Source organism: Rhea pennata, chromosome 1 (genome assembly GCF_028389875.1).
Source record: "Rhea pennata isolate bPtePen1 chromosome 1, bPtePen1.pri, whole genome shotgun sequence".
NCBI lineage: Eukaryota > Metazoa > Chordata > Aves > Rheiformes > Rheidae > Rhea > Rhea pennata.
The window spans coordinates 173,306,627-173,319,534 of record NC_084663.1 but is presented as its reverse complement, the minus strand read 5'-3'; positions in this window follow the sequence as shown (position 1 = coordinate 173,319,534).

Sequence of the window (12,908 nt, the reverse complement as noted above, 5' to 3'; positions counted from 1 at the left end):
AGCAGTTTAATTCCCTCTCTAATTTAAAATATGAAGAGAGATGGCCTTATTCACATTTCAGAGTCTATAACCCTCCACCGGATGTAAGGACTCTTCAAAGAGGATAACCCTAATGCAAAATGAGGTAATTCTGGATTCAGTTCAAGGGCATGAGCCAAGCACGATTAGCACCATAAGGCTGCACCTACAGAACATCTTGTTCAAACAGTATTAGAAATATTAAGTCAGGAAGACATGGTGTGTACAAGAAAATACAAGTATGGTGATTTTAGGGAGGCTGACACTGATAGGGATGAAGTATAAGAGAATATACTGATTCAAATTCCATAACTGTGTTATCGATATGCATAATAAAATTCCATAAGTTAAATCCACTTCCCCAGATTTGGAAATCTCCATGAAATTGACAAAATCCCTAATGGGAAAAGAATCTAGATAATATTGAAGTTTCCCATAATCTGCTACCAGACCTTAATTTGTCCTTTTTAAAATTAATTAACCTATTACAAATGGTAATTGATTAAGGTAAGCAAATATTTTTTTTGCAATAAACGAGATTTTTATAAGGTTGTATAACTTTGGATAGGCTCTTGATAGGATTTAGCATAAATACTGTCATCTGCAAGAAGCTACAGTTGAAGAGATTGCTGTTCATACTAGCTCACTGTGATGTTCACAGTGTCAAAAATCAGAGAATATACTTCTAAGTAGGCTGCAAATTTACCTAGTAGGAAACTGATCTAGTAATTGTAATTATTTATGATATTTGAGAATTTCTGAATAATTAATTCTTATTTAATGCTAAATCATTGGCAATAACAACAACAACACAAAAATACAGGCTAATAGAAAGGGCTATAAGAGAAGCTAAAGTAAAAACATCTCATGTTAGTTATAGAAAAAAATGGGTGCAACATAGATATAAAAGGACATTTAGGAGTGATGAGTTGATACAGCTGACCTCCCAGGAATGGGTGACAGAACGTTCTCCTTGGAGGCAACTGGGCTCAGCACACAAGGAACAATTCTGCATCAGCCAGCCCCATAAATTAATCTAACATGTCTTTGGGGAGGATACTTCCTACCTAACTTTGTCCATTTAGACTTTTAGGCTTGATCTGCAATTGCTTTACAGAAAGAAACAGCTCAAGAGAATAATTCCTTCTATGTTCAAATGGCTACAACAGCAACTTTTCCCTTGGGAAGCACCCTGTTTTCTCCATGGACCCTGGGAGGAGTCAAAATGACTAACTTGGGCTGGGCAAGTTAACTGAGACAGTCTCACACACTGCCATCTGTAATTTATGAGATCTATGCCCTTTCCTCTATGCCTTCTTCATGTTAGAAATTTTACCCATATATTTTAGCATCTACCATTTTTGGCCTTTACCAGTAATTGCTGTAATATAATTATATATATATATATATATTTTACATCATATATATATATATTCAATATATAATAATAACATATACAATATATATGAACAACAATTCTCACATGGAAGCTGCCAGAACCTGTGCTTCCATGCATTTTCCTTCACTTTTTACAAAGGATACTGTGTCAATATATATATTTTCATGAAGTAAACCCATTAAAAATTAACAGTGTTCTACCTACTGAATTAAAATATTTCTTATATTAAATGTTTAAATAGCCAGTGAAATGAAGTTCAACATTTATGCTAAGATGTTTTTAAAGCTTCAAAGACAAACAATCATAATAAAAAATGTTCTTGTTTAATCTACAAAATAAGTACATTTGATTTTAATTATCTGGATAATGACCAAGCAAGTGCACCAGGCACATCCCTTCCAAGAGATAATGAAAGGCACAGAGGAGCAAACAATATCCCTGAGACTAGACCATCACATTCTGACTCCAAAGATGACTCCAGTAATGAAAATCCTCCTTTTGCAAATGACTCATCTTCTGAGGACTGCACTGAAGATGTTGAAAACCAGGATGATGCATGTGAAAATAAAATTATCAATATGAAGATGAGGAACAGCAGTCTACCACTGAAGAGCTGTTTGATAATAATGAATCTGAGGAAACAGCTAGAGGTACAGAGACAACTGAAAGCAGAGGAAGTGTCAATGAATCGGTAACTATTTCTTTAAATGCAAGCAGAAGAGACAGTAGACAGTGAGGAAATACACCAGATGACGACGTTCCTGACTCAGTCTTGAACCGAAAGGACTAAAAACTGTAAAGGTTAAATTAGAAAGAATGAAGAAACAGAAATAAGTTTTGTTTATGAACAACTGTTAACACACTATGTTCAGATCTTTACCACAATTTAGTGGCTTCCATACTATCCCTAGCTCCTGAGAGGGGCTGAGAAGGGTGAGTTGGTGGGTGTGTAGGTACTTAGAGTCTCCTGGGATTTGGCTCTTCATCTTTCCTGAAATTAAGACTCATGTTGACTATACAAGGAAATAATCTTCTGTTTGTCTTAATCTTCACATTAGCTGATGATGCTAGCAGCAGCCGTGATGAAAATCTGCCTGATGTAACGCCACCACAGGAAACTAATGATCATAATGAATCCACTTGCAGCTGAAGTGCAAAGATGCAAGCACATAAATCTGTTTAAAAAACAAAAACAAACAAAGAAAAACTAAAAGTGGATGAGTTATCAGCCCAAACAAGTGTTTGTGTTATCCTTGTCTTCACACGTCATACACTTACTTGTGGCCTTTTTACCCTTCTCTGAATAAATCACAATTTTCATAAATTATTTTTAAATTTTTTTTCAGCTGTTTTACCCCTCACTGTCATGCCTCCACAGAGATTTCCAGAGACATACAGCTTGTACTAGCTCTATGTAATTGTCATTGTATGATTGCAGATTAATCTCTTCCTTTTCATTTTGTCTAAAGATAATCAGTGGTTAACTGGTGTATAATATCAGTTCCTGCAGCAGTTAATGCTCTGTCAAGCCTATTTTTAGAATTTTATAAAATGATCATAAATTATCATCTTTAGCTGAGTTTTTAACTGAAATTGTTATTTATAATATTCAAATCAAGAATTTCAGAACAAAAATCATCCCAAAATGTCACTGAACTTTTTGACAAAATGTGCCCCTTTCACAATTTCAAAGCAAATTGTGCATTTTGCAGTTTGTCTGGCAACATTTGATCACAGTGTTGAAGTGCTGGGCATTTTTTAACTTTCAAATATAAGTTTAGGTTCCTTTGAAATATAATTTAGTTTGCATGAAGTATTCCTTCACACAACACATCTAAGTTGTGCAACTCATCGACCATCTTGGATGTTGCAGAAGCCACAGATAAAAGGGATTTTAAAAGCAATTACATCAAATCATTTAAGAAAAGTGTTTCAGAACTATTAAACATTAATGTTACAGATAAAATCACCAACTCAAGCCCTAAAGCTGCCTATTAATAGAAGCCAGGAGGGCTTCTGTTATCCTGTGTGCTTTTTTCCTAAGGATCTGCAGTGGGTCACTGTCAGGGGGAGGACAGTGATCTAGATGGACATTCAAATCCAGGCAGCAATTCTTATGTATATTTTCCTTTTTTGTTTGAGAGGTATGCATACTAGGACTACATTTAAAAAAATCCTTATTATATTTAAAAAACATTATTTAGTTGATATTTCTACTGATACTCAGTACTAGTATTCAGTACTGGTTACCTAAGAAAGACACATCTGTTACACAAGCTAGAAGATAAGAGTCCAAGTGTGAGAGGAAATTGCAGACTATGGAATTAAAATTGCTAGATAATACCTAGTGACAACTTTTACTGACATTACAATTTCTTCTGTTGGAAGTATGGTTTGGTTGTGTTTGATTAATATATTTACATTCTGCCTCACAGAGCCATTGTTTTACCAAAAATTAATTGGCTACTTGTTTATTAGATACTCAAAGGAAGCTAATCTTCCAGCGGCAGAGCTCAAGAAATGTATTAGGTTTGTCTATGCCCTGGAAGGAAACACAGAAGCACTTAGAAATGGAAAAAAAACAAGGCATCAGGGGCAATACTAGCTCGATACAAGGCAAAACAGAAGGAAGAGAATGATAGGCAAGCGAGGAGGCAAATAATCCGATCTCCAACCTCATATGAATACGACACAGAGCCAACAGTATCTAATAACACGTGCTGAAACGGAATAGGTACCAAAGATAATTGTGAAGGCAGATTAAAACAATTAAAGATTATTTCTAGAGCAAGAATCTTATCTGTATGTCAAAATAGGTTGATCACGTTGATTATTTTCTGAGAGGAAAGAGGAGAGTTATGGACTTGAATATTTTAATATGTTTTGGATACAAAAGTCAAGGATAGGTCTTAGGTTATGCATGTAATGAACTAGCAACTTAGAAAGTCTAGAAAGGCCAAGAGTTCTGAAATTACAGTTGAGGATGCGGCCAAGAACGGTTGAAGCAGCAAAGACGTCCAAGGGTATGAGAACAGCACAGAAGCTAAAACTGTGGAGTCCACCACAAAAGCAGGTGCCAAGGGTTATAGGTGTACACAACATCACTGGAAGAATCCCATGTTGCTAGTGGAGGATAGAAGAGTCATGTAGCAGCTGCAAATGTGGCACTGAATACCTGTTCAGCAGAGGTGGAAAAGGGAGATAGCGTGCTAGCTGAGAAGTGCACAAGAACTTGATTTCAGAAACTTACTTTTCTGAGAGAAGCCAAGACCAAAGACTGTAGAAACTGGGAATATGAATCATAAGAAATGATGGAGAAAATGTAAAACCACTGCGAAAAGAAAAAAGAGAAAAAAAAAAGAAAAAAAAAAAAAGAAAAAAAAAGAGGAAGATCCTGGCAGATACCACTGACTTATTTTTGTAGGCTACTGCAGAAACAGAGAGGTGTGGTACCAAAAGTCCAGGAGGAAACATTAGGCCTATGGTAAAAGAAATTGACTGCTCTTCTCTCCTCTCTACATAAAAAGAACATTTATAAGGTAACTGTCAGCTTCTTTACTCTGTTATTTTAAGTTCCAAGGGAGGAAAAAAATCATATGAAGAAAGACTTTTTCCATTGCCTTAAAAATATCTATGAGCACAAAGAGTCAGGAAAAGATTCTCAGTTTAAGCTTTTCAAAATCTATATACATTGCATAAGAATGCAAAAATAAGAGATTCACTACTTTTAGAGAAGCAAATGCAGTCCTAAAAAAAAAAAAAAAAAAAAAAAAAGAAATAAAAAAAGAAAAAAAAGAAATAGAAACTTGTACACTCATATATAGCAAAAATAGTGATGAAAGCTGCTGCTACCTTGTTGCCACATCGTAAAGTATGCTGTGCTTCCAAGTATTATCTGTATTACAGTTCAGGTCAAAACATTTTTAAGGTATCTTCTGTGATTCTTGGACAAACTTAGATGAATAAAGGATGAACTGTGTAGTTTTTGATATTACAGATGTGTAAAATATCAAAGGAAAAGAGCTTCCATTCACTCCTTTGAGCTGTTAAAATGCCTCTAGGACTTTCCATTAAAAGACAGATGTCCCTTAGAAGGATCAGAAAACAATATCCCATTGGGAGCAATTTGATATCTGTAACACAGTTGCCCTTTTTAAAAAAAAATGGCTGAGAAACAAGTTTAATATAAAAACACATAAGATAAAAAGACTATTTTAGATCAAGCACACAGGAATTATGGGTTTTTTTTGAAATGTTGCATATTATCTTACATTATCTAACCATCTTGGCTATGTAACCAGGCACTTGCAGAGTTTGTTTGACTATTCCAGTGGTAAAAAAGAACATAGGAATGGCCACAGCTACTTTACAATTTCACAAAAGTATAAACTAGCAAAAAACATTCAGGACACTGATGAACACTGCTATTCAAGGTAAGTCCTCCTTAATGTACAGAAGACTCAAGCAACAACTACAAAGTGACCCAACCTAAGCATGTGTTTAAAAATAACCTCTCTCTATATATATATGTCTGTATGTCTATGTATATAGGGGTGTGTGTGTGTGTGTGTGTGTGTGTGTGTATGTATATGTATATGTATATCAGGAAAGATGTCTCAATTCAGTATTCTCAATGCAATTATATATATTTAGGGGTAAAGGACAAGATGAGACCAGCTGGGTCATCAAGGCCAGACACCTACAGCCGTAGGCAGCAGATGTTGGGTTCAGAGAGGTCTGCTGAGCATCTGCTCCAGAAACCACCACACCCAAAGGGACATAAAGTAGTTCCCTTCCCATGACATAAATTGCAAACCTAAAGTGAAATCACAGTTATAATGTGTCACAGGGAGAGGATGAGATCCATCAGTGTTTTAGGTCTCTCCAAATAGCAAGGACAGCTTATTTAAAAGCCTACATGCTCCTAGAAAGTTTGCCATGGTACTTATTAGAGAGACATGAATTACCACATTTCTCCCTGAAAAATTGGTCCTGAGAGAAAAATTAGCTATTGATCTGAAATCTAGTGGTTGGTTTAGTCCTGAACATTTAAACAAAGCATATGGTCCAGGTATGGAAGATATTTTAAAGATATTATGAGAAAAAGTGTAGCCTTTCCTATAGCTGTGGTAAAATTTTAAAAAGGACTAACATTTTTAAATTTGGAGTTTAGAATTTTAAAGTGTCTCTACATTAAGACCCTGTTATTGCTTAACACCTGCTTCATAAGTACCCGAGAAGACAACTGTCTTCAGAAAAAAGAAGGAAGACCTCACTATGGCTCCTCAGCAGACACATAACATTGTTATTGCTATCTCTCAGTCTTCCTTTGTTTCCTTCCTTCTTTTCCTCCAGATCAGCGGGACAGATTTCTGTGTTGAATGGTGAAAAGCAACCTTTTCATGGTACTCAGCTGATCTGTCCAAGTACAGCTGACTCAGCATTATAGCTTTGCCTCTCCAGGCTTCCTACTGTTAGTTAAGAGAGATTTATCCCAGCTAACTTCAGCAGTCTAAAAAATAAATATTTAGCCTGAGGTAGCCCGCTAGGGTCTCTTCGTTAGCTGTAAAGAGGAAAAGCACGTTCAGAGGGCAAGTCATCCTAAAATTAATGCATAGGACAGGCTGGGCAGGGGACCTTCTGGAAGTGCCGAATTCTTGCTTCTGACTGTAGACAGAGTTCAGATTGTTTTCTCAACTGATCCTGTTCTAAGTGTTGTTAGATGCAAGCCTTGTTTAAAATATTTCAATATCTGATAAGTAAAATAAAAGCTCATTACCCCAAAATGGAAACCAAAGCAGATTTCCTAAGAAAAAAAAAATATTTTATCTAGTATACATTTTAAGGAAATCCTTTTGAGGACCAAATTATTGGCCATCTACGTCTACCTGATCCTGCAGGTCGCTTCCAAATTTGGGGAGAAGGGGAAGAGAGAGCAGTGATCCAGAGTCCTCCTCTGTCATACATGTGATTTGTTTTATTCACACAAACACACACGTGCACACACACACACGTAGATACAGTACTCCTGGACACAGAGACTAGCTAATTGCACTCAGCAAATATGAGACTGAAGACAGTTTGGGCCATGATTTTCAGCAGGAACATTACCAGGGGAGAGGAGGCTCTAACTGAATTTTATTGGAATTAACATCTGGCTCTAGAACAGCTCCGTAATCCAGCTTCTGCAGCTGGGCCAGTGAAGGAGGATCGGCAGGGAAACAGGAATTTCCCTCTGAAGCGTTGCATTAGCGATCCTGCCACGACAGCACTTCAAAGGGAAGCTGCTCCTTCCCCTTCCAGGCCAGAGTCCACCCCCAGCAACACTGCAGAGCAGCTGGGCTGAATAGTGATTTCCCTGAAAGCACAGGAAACTGCACAAAGAACTAAATTAAGCATTTCATTTGTTTATTTCAATATATGAATTAAAGAACGCAATAATAAATCTGATAGCTAATCCTGGCAATATGAGGAAAAAGAAGCCAGAAAACATTTCCCAGGGAAAGTTGAATGTCCCTTTAGTTCTCCGGATAACAGTGCTTATATACCACACTTCATCCTAAAATCTGCTTCACAACAGATTCAGGCTAATTTAGATCAAAGCAAAGCTACAAAGAGAAAGGTCCTTACAGAGAAGAGCCCAGACTTTTTAAAACAATGTGGTTCCACAACTGGATGACAGGCAAAGAAAAAGATGCTGCCTCTTTAGATAGGAATTTTAACGCATCCCTCTCTAATTATTCATGTAAATTAAATTCTACAAGTGAAGAAAAATTCATAAAAGTCGTACTTATTCATCTTGGAGGGAGATCTGGCATATGAATAGTGCCCATAACCTCAGAAGGTGAAATGTAGAAAATATCACAGGCAACTCCCACCTCAAGTTAACTGAACCAAAAAGGGGAGAATCCTGATGTGAAGGAGACTTGAAGGAGATCCTCCCTAATCACCTCTTAATAGACTCACAGATCTGACACAGGAAACAAATCAGGAATGCTGAGGACACACAATTGTTAATCACTTACATTTGCTTTCAAATTCAGTAAGAACATAGAAGCACGGACAATGAGCTTGGTCACAGTAAAAATAAGGCTCATTGCTAAGAAGATTCAGAGAATTTTATAATATTCTGAAGCACAAGCTCCAGCCATGGCAATTCCATTGCACTTCCATAGTTATTTATTTGTCTGCAATAAAGAGAGGGGAAAAAATCATTATCAACCGTAATCAATATATTTCATAAGCAATTTTTTTCTGTAGGATTTAGCAATACTAGATTTATAGTTCTAACCTGTTCAAAGTACTTATTAGACTTTCAAAAGATGAAATGGACTGAGCTTCACTGGGAAAAGAAAAGAAAGATCATGGGAGAGAAAATGAACTAATAGCCCTTACCATGCCATCACACTCTGTATTAATGAACATTGTGCCAGAATGACATTGCAACTTGGAAAACTGTAGTTTAAATTTCTTCATATTCTGTCTCCTAGAAAGAAACAATGAAGTTTGCAAACAGGGTAATAGAAGGCAACAAAAAGGTCTGTGGACTAAGCCACATAGTTTGATGCAAAAATGACTAAGAGAATGAGGAAAACACTATTAAGGCAAATTATGTAGGTGTTTATGCAATGTCAAACCGACAGACCCATCCATACCTCTTTTTCATTAAACCTTTCTGTCTAGAGGCATGAAAGATACCAACTTGGATTTTCTTTGCTCAGAAAATCTACACTAATACAAGTGGTACAACCCCTCAGGAGGTTTCTGGAACATATATGGTTCACTCATTTATTCCAGTAAGCTTTCCAGTATAAAAAGGATGCTGACAAAAGAGTACTTTACCCAGTAAAACTTCTTAAATCAACTCCTCAAATAGAAACTTTACCAGTACAATCGATTTTTTTTTCCTCACTGGTATCACTGCGTCTACACTTCACCTTCTGTTAAAAAAGAAATGCCGTGAAAAGTAAAATCACATTCTGGCCAGCACAAAATACATTCCAGTATAGCCCCCACCTTAGTTTGCGTACACGTCAGTAATATGTACTACACTAGTAAAGCGTAATTCACTAGTGTGAATTACAATCAGAATATATCCCTATATGCATGTGCATACCTGCACATTTTAGTTCCTGACAGAAGGAAGAGAGTACCATGTTACAGAACCTCACACACACATATATATACATACACATATCTGTTACATTATGTATTTTATATGTGCATGTACATGTATACACACACATGCACACATGCCATATCTATAACTGTATCCACAGTTAGATTGCACTGATATAAACACGCTAGCACAAAGTAAAAATGACCCCTCCACCAAGTAACAGAGCTAAACAGATTTTGAGTGGATGTGGAGCCTAGCACAAATCCTGAATTACAGTGTTAGGCCGAGATGAAAGTTCCCCAAAAGAGCTTTACCCTATAATTGGGCCAGTTACGGGTTCCTCTTCAGTGAGTTTACTGACAGCAGCCCCTATCCTCAAAAGGTTTGCGGCTTACAGTCGCCTGCTTCAGCCTCTCCCTTCGTCTAATTGCCGGCTTTCTTGTGTTGCAGATGGAAAGGCTGATTGCCAGGTGTGAGGGACGGCGGGGATTTTTCCCATACCATCAAACCGCCGTGCGTAGTTTTTTTCCCTTCTGCTCAGTGCCTAGTAAGTCTGGTTTTGCTGCTATTTAAACGAACACTCCCGCAGCTTTCGCCGATCCCACTGGGTTGGGAGACGAGAAGGGCTGCGAGCACGCCATAACCCGGGAGGAGACTTGCAGGTGAATCCTGAATATATTTATTACAAGATGCGGAAAATGTATCTGCACCTTAAACTGTTTACGACTCATTTTGTCTCCTGTCTCAGCAGACTCCCTTGGGACGGATCAGCAAAAGTATGGCTGTCGCTGTATACCACAAGCTTGAAGTTATTATTGCCAGGTGACATCCAGCTTTGCCAGCAACATTGGCTGCTTTTACACCAGGGAGCTCAACAGCTGTTAAATAAAGTTACAGCATCCTCTTTTAACCGAGTGGCACATCTCTTACCATGTACAACTCAGGGCTGATTCTGCTTGCTTAACTGAATTTTTCATTTTGAAATGTCAGAGGATATTGAAGACTTTTCTGTGACACTGCTGGACTCAACTCATTTCTAGAAGTTCTTCTGTTTTGAGAAGTAATGAGCTATTTCTTCTCCATATGAAGACATGGAGTTCATACCAAAGTACAACCCCCCTGTGGAGTTCACGTGCTTGTTCCTCTGTGGACTCTACCAGAAACGTGTAAAAAAGCTCAGAAGCTTGTTAGTGAAATGCCTAAATTGCCCTCCCCATGAATGATACATTTAACAGACTATTCCAAATTCTTTCAAAATCAGGTTAAATGTATCAAACAGTACCAAAATTAACATAACATGCTTGCCCAGCACAGAGCTAAGCAATATCTCTGAAAGGTCAACAATATAGAAAAGAATTTTCTAACAGTAAAATAATGAAGTATGCCTGATGCGACATACAGTCAACCACAAAACTTTCCACAAAATTTTCTCCAAATATGCTATACATGCTAAGTTTCTATGGCATGGATTTTTTTCTGGTGTGGTTAGAAGAGAGATCAAAACTGGCCTTGCAGCTCACAACTAGGTGCAAACCGAACTGTAAGGAGACTAGCGTCTCTCTGTAATTAGCCCATCAAACAGGGAATGCACTTGTCAGCCACTGAATGCATATACAATTATTCAGCAATGCTAAAGGAATAAACATGATCAAAGAGCATCTCAGAATTAGGGATATATCATTTTAATCTCTGAAAATTGCACTACACATCAAATGCATGACAAATAGAATAAATAACAGACAAATCTGATTTATAAAGTTTGAATACCACCTAGGGGTGACGGTTACATCATGCAGCAAAAAGGAACCAGAATTTAAGATTAATTTTCACCTTCACAATTCACCACTTTTATTTTCTATACTGCTGAAAAGTGAATTGAACGAGATCTCAAAAACATGTTTTTCACAGACCTATATTTCACATCTGTGTTTTCCATAACAGTTCAAATACCACAAAATGGGTTTTTAAAGTCTTACAGAAAGCCACAGACTACCTTTGTAATTACAATGATTTGGTTATCTTCACACTTCTTCATGCGTATTTTTTGCTAATATTAAGAGCACAGATATTCATTCCTTTCTGCAGAAACTTAACAACAGTTAACAAAGCTTTTTCTGGAAAATTTAAATGCATGCCAAACACTGTAAAAGTGTGAACGATTTCTGCTACGTGCTTCATCATCCACGGTAAGCAGTTCTTAAATGTCCCACTCGTCATCGGCTTCAAGCGGCCATACCTCTCCGCGGACGAGATAAGCTAGAGCAGTCTCTGCAGACTTCAGTATCAGCCGTAGGAGTATCATCTTCTGAGTGCTGTGTGGGTATGGAAGACCCTCAGGACGGTTCTCCTTGCTGTCAGACGTTTGCACCTCGAGCTGTTCTGTTGCCTTCAATCAACTGTGGTGTATTCACACTGGCTGGGCATGGTGGTATTTGGCTATTTTTTTGAGTCAGGGAAATCTAGAAAGAGCAAAGGGAGACATCCTAGACACAATCCAGTTCAGAAGCAAAAGCACTGACACGATCTTTCTGTTTGTGGTTATCTAAATTAAAACAAAACCATCAGCAGGCAGAGAGCAAGTCTGGGCACTGTCTGGTTCTTCTCTCTCAAGCTAAGATTAGGATGAGCATGTCACTTCTCCACAGTCACACTGGATACAGGATGACCTGCTTAAAAACAGTCGAGTACTGCACTGCTCCAGGTGCCAGTGTGAATCCGCTTCTGTCTTCGGGAAAGGAAGCCAATGCAGCAAGCAAGAGCGATGTAGAGCGGGCAACAGGATGGGGCAACAGAGCTTCTGCACAGTACCATTAACAGTGTTTTACCCGTAACTTTATGGACTTGCATATCCTCAATAAAGCTACTGTAAACTGTGCAGAGACTGTGCATAAACATTTATAAGGATAAAGGTCTGTCACCAAAAAAATAAATAAATAAATAAAAGGTGACAAATTGTGGTGTAAGGGACATCTGGCCCTCCTAACTAATGCAGCTGTGTAAGAAGACCCCACATTAGTCAGCACCAGAATCTTCCTAAGCCCTTTTCTTCCACTTAGCCCTCCCCCCAAAAAAGCCAGGTTTTGAAATAAAAATGGCAAAAATGACACAAAATAAAAATAAAATGGTTGGTAAACCACTGTTCCTCATGCCCACTGGCAGGATGGTTGATTTTCTTCAGGCTTGTTCTTGGTCTAACAGCCTATGGCAGCAAACTCGGTATGTCTTTCTAGGTCCTTTGGCAAAGTTGGGGGCTTCCCACCCCATCTGGCAGTGCCTGCCAGCCTCCTGCCCCATGCCTGCTGCCGGCAGTGCCCGGGCTCCCTGCCTGCCCGGGGCTGCACCCAGGCAAGTCTTTCCCCAGTTCACGCCCCT